This window comes from Xyrauchen texanus, chromosome 30 (assembly GCF_025860055.1).
Source record: "Xyrauchen texanus isolate HMW12.3.18 chromosome 30, RBS_HiC_50CHRs, whole genome shotgun sequence".
NCBI lineage: Eukaryota > Metazoa > Chordata > Actinopteri > Cypriniformes > Catostomidae > Xyrauchen > Xyrauchen texanus.
In genome coordinates, this window is record NC_068305.1 from 10,957,608 (window position 1) to 10,962,914 (window position 5,307).

Genomic DNA, 5,307 nt, shown 5'->3' on the forward strand with positions numbered 1-5,307 from the left:
ACAAATAGTCAGTAGAACAAAATGACAGCATGTCATTTACAGTGAAACGTTTAAAAGATTCATAAAATCATGATTGACAGCTCTAGTTTCCAGCACTCTGTGAGTTCTCCTGTGAATTATATTTAAATCTGTCACAGCGCTTCATGATTTTCAAAAACAGCATAATTTATGGAGATATCATGCCTGGTCCAATAAGGCCACCATTCCTCTGTGATCAAAGATACCCAGCTCAACTATCTAGGAAAGCCTGTCTGTTAAGTGATTTTAATTTCACTTGCTTGTGAAATAAATACCTGGGTAAAGGCAAAGCTGAAAGGTATGGGGCACTCTGCGGGGACAGGGCTGCAGACTAAAAATATGACATAGGAGCCACTGGCTCCTAAACTGAAACATTAAGCAGCCAAATGGCTGTTTTAGTCACAGGATTGCTCGATTTAGATTGTTTTTTAGAAACAAGATAGAAAGCTGAAGAAAAGTAAGACTTATTAATAACAACCATAATAACCCATTAATCGGAGGTTTAATAAACAGTATATATTGTTGAGAAGACAAATTTGCATTCCCTTTTGTCTCATAAATGTTCACACCCCTTTCATAATGTATATAAATATGAGATAAAAAAGTACTGCTCTTCAAAATCTGCATTACAGATAGTATGCATTAGTGTGTTGTCTTCTTCAGCATCAGTGGAAGTTTTCACCTGTAATAGTTGTGTACAAGTCCCTTAATAGACCTTTTTCACACTCCAGGTTTTGGAAACATGGACGTAAATGGGAGACCACAGCAAATATTGTTTTCACTATTACATTTGAATGACTTTCAAGAAGGAAAACAAAATAGAGAGTGGTGGATTAAGACAGATGGGAGAAGGCGCTAAATTTACTGTCACACTCTCAGCATATGTAATCGAAACTCCATCGCTGTTGTTTTTTTTTAACTTGTTTTAAATATTGCCTTGGTCTTTCTTTACTGTTATTTGATGGCCCAGGCACAGAGACTACAAGAGTGTAAAAAAGTAGTACACAATACAGGACTTTTAATTATAAAGAAGCCCGAAATACACATGGGATTCTTATTTTGAAATGTCTGCGCTCCCAGTTGTGAGCTCACTGATTTGCTGAGAAAGTGAATCTGATTCAGACTGCTAACCTGACCTCCTGAGTTCAAACCCTCAGTTCTTTTTGGGTGATTCATGAAAAAGACCCAGTTCAAAAGAGTAATTTATCCACGACTCTCTCGCGCTGGGCTCCCTTTCATAAGAACTCGAGCTGCATAATTGCATTGGGACACACACTAAGTGTCATGTGGTATGAAGCCCTTATACAATCATGGCAATTTATTGGCTGATGGCACTTCCCCTAGGAAGCTATGTCACAAGCTCCATAAAGGTGGTCACTTCATCCCATCGAGTCCGATTTTCTGTTCTTCAGTGCACAAACTTGTCTGGCCCATGTTGTACCAACGACTCACGAAGAAGCACGGATCATTATTCTCCCTTTTGAGTGGCACCAGAAGATGGAATTTAGGAAGTGCTTACTTACGTGCACATGGTTCATCATCAGTGAAGATTCCAACTACATGTGTATTGCCTGTCTGGGTTTTCGCCATGCAGAGGCCGCATTGGAGGGTTCGGATTGCCCACAGTGTGAAAGGCTTGCTTCCTTTGGAAATTTGGTCAAGCTGTGTGCTGGTGCAGACCGTGTCTGCCAGTGCCACACAGACATTTGACTCGTGGGAGACTGGCGTGGATGCCGAGGAGATGGGAGTTGAGCAGCAGGTCGATCTACGGGTCTCTCTGTCACTCTCCATGGATTTGGCTTAACATTCTCCCGTGGACTTTACACCTGGGCATTTGCGTCTTAGCCCTGAGGCCCTCACTCCATTTTGCTTCGGCGCTGAGGATGAGGGGCATCGGATTCAGAGGATCTCACCTGCAGCCAGGCTGAAGCATTGCCTGCTAGCGGTTGGTTTTTCCAGACCTTCTGCAACTTACGTGGAATTGCTGGAGGTTATTATGCAGTGGTAAAAATGCACCTGGATTGGCCGGTTGAAGCGCAGTCGGAGGATCGTAAATGATCTTGGACACCTGTTTTTTTTAGTGGGCCAGCATGCAGCTAAACCTCATAGGCTTCTCCCTTTTTCCCCGGACCTCAATTGCAATATTTAAAAGTCCTGGGATCAACCTTATTCGGCCAGGATTACAAATCAATTGGCCTCAGAGTTTTCTAATGTGTGTCGAGCTTCTGTGTCGAGTGTGTCGAGCTTCGATACTTCGGTCCCGGAGATGTAAGAGACATTGGCTACCCATCTCTATCCTTCTTCTGCGACCACATGGAAATCGAGGCCTACTCTTCCCTTGAAGCTGTGCAGAGTTACATTGTCCTTGCTGAGCAAGTCCTACCGGGCTTCGGGCCAGGCAGTTTCGACTTTGCACATGCTGGTGGTTTTGCAAGCCTACCAGGCCCACTTTATGTGGGATTTAGACAAGGGAGCTGGACTGGATGCTGAGGCTGTCAAGGAACTGTGCTGAGCTTCTGATTTGGCGCTAAAAGCTTCCAAACGTATTGCTTGTGCTGTTGTTCAGAATAAGGTGGGCCTCGTGGCGACAGAATGCCATCTTACTCTCACAGATATTCGTGACAAGGACGAGGCCTTTCTAATAAACACCCCTGTGTCAAAATTCAGACTGTTCGGTGATGCAGTCCAGTCTGTGGTGGAAAAATTCTGCGCTGTGAAACAGCAAACTGCTATGTTCCAGTAGATGCTTCCTGGTAGAGAGAGAGAAAAGTCCGCCACAGCTCCAGTGCATTCATGTTCAGTATCTTCACAATGTCCCACCAGAGAGCCACATAAGGTACCGGACATGAGTTTTTCACCCCCTTAGAAGGATTAGGGACCTTGTTTATTCCTGGTATCATGGGCGCATCTGCGTAGGTGTTTGGATGTTGGACCGGCCCGTTTTAAATGGCCGGCAGGACACCAGAAGCAAGCCTGATGGACTTGCAGTGAAACTAAAGGTAAGCCTCCATTTGGCAAATGAAACTGGACCATAAAAAGTATTTTCCATCTTATCCATTTCAGTCTTGTTTACCCTTCAGACAGTATCGGATTGATTTCAGTGTTGTTCATGCTTCGAACACTTGACAGCCTAGAATCATTATAAAGAAATATATATATATATATATATATATATATATATATATATATATATATATATTATTATAAAGCTCCTGCAATCAATTTGTGTTTTATTTATATTTTAACAATAACAGCAAAATGAGCATATCAATTCTGAGCCCTGCAATGTGTGAGCATTCTTCTGACTGGACCTGCCCTGTGTTTGTAGTAAGTACATAAGCTCGGTAGAACTTACTCTTCAGGTTCTGACTAGACTCAATGTCTGCTTTAAACAAACCTAATTATCTGCAGATCTTCAGACTTACAGATGTGAAAGCACTGATGGGCTTCGGAACGTACTACACAAAGACTAAACAACGTAGCTAAAATGCTTCTGTGTTATATTTAGCCATCATCCTCACACCTGCTATCTATAACAGAGGGCAGGGGAAACTAATATGGTCTTGCTGATATTCTGTTTATATTTGTGATTAACGTTTCTGTGATATTTAATGCTGCATTAGTACATTACATCACGATTATTTACACTTACCCATAAGTTCTGCCCACATCGCCTGCAAGGATTTAGGAAAATTGTGGATTGAGGAGAATATTAGCTTACAGTGTATTTTGTTTTTGTTAATACTTTGGGCCACTAATACGCTTTAAGTCTATGTCTACTGTATGTAAAGAGGCATAGCAGTAAAAATTATTTGTATTGTGATTTTAATAAAAGTTGCTGAGGCACTGAAGTGGTGGTGGAGGTTTGTTCAAATCATTTGTAAAGACTGCATCTGGGGTGTATTTGCATGATAAATTCCACAGATGTAGCATGAGAGCAGGCCATCTTTCATTGTGTTGAACTTTTGGCACACTTATTAGCCACACAAGCAGCCTAATTAAAACAAGACATCAATGACTCATCAGTTGTCTTGCAAAGAGTGGAAGGAGGAACAATCAATATTGTTCAATGCCAATATTATCAGGCAATGATGAATTTACATTTACTCTTGTAAACATCAAACACTCGCATCTTGTGAGGCAGATGCTTTACATTTTTTATTAAAAGCCTAAACTGTGCCAACCAAAAAAAGTGTGTCTCTGTGTGCTGTCTGGTTATCTATGATCAATCAGTAGAAAGCATTGACCTGTAAAAAAAAACTGAGTAAAAACAACCAGAGTCTGGTGCACTATCAATAGATGTCCTAATTAAGGCCAAACTTCTAAAGCAATTTCTCTAATGACCTGGCAAACTACTTTCTTTATAAAATTTGCTAATTCGATCTGCATGTGGTTGACAAGCTTTCATAAATAGCCTTCAGGCTATTTTTGCTTTTGTAAAGTACAAAGCCCATTGAAGTTGAATTTTTGAGTCTATAGAGTAAATGAAAGGAAACCCTACAAATTTGCAATATTCATAACTACATTGATTATAATCGTTTGAGTCAGCATTGCTGGTAGGTACATTCAACAACAGAACTGAATCCTAATCAATGTGATTAGCATGCACTTTATGCATGCATGGTAAGTAAGGGATTGAATGATTATGTGGCTTAATTATTGAATTATTGATTATCCCTGCTGCTAATGCAGACAGTGGGCAGTGATTGGGGCTAAACACTTTCAAATCTGGGCTTTGTTCTCATTCATTGCCTAGGCTTCAGAACAAGTTGACATTTCCTACCTTCTGCTGAGGCCAACAGGAACACATTTATGTTCATGGGCAAATGGATCCCGATTACAAACTTCAGCACCACCTCGAGTCCAGGAGAAGATCATGCAGCTCCACGACCTCCTCCAACTCATCCACCTCCAATCAGATATTGTATTTTTCCAGAGAATCTGTAGGTTGGGATCTTGCAGCTGGACCCACCTCCAACAGGAACTCAGATAGTCTCACCTCCAGCCCCAGCGGAAGGAGCACCAGTAACAGCTGTAGCCCACGTGCCTCTAGCTGGGATAGTATGAGTTCAGAGGCAACCACCTACCTACAGCTTAACACCAACAGATGCCATAAAGAAGAGCAACATTGTGACCAACGAAGAGGTCACAGCTCCCATATAGACCTTTGGGTCAGGCCTAAAGCAGAGAGCTGCCAGCAGGGGGCGGCATTGCTCCCTTGGGAGAAAGGGAGGGGCTCCGGTAAGGGTGTCAATGTGACCTCTGGTCAGTACATTTTGGATTTAGCGG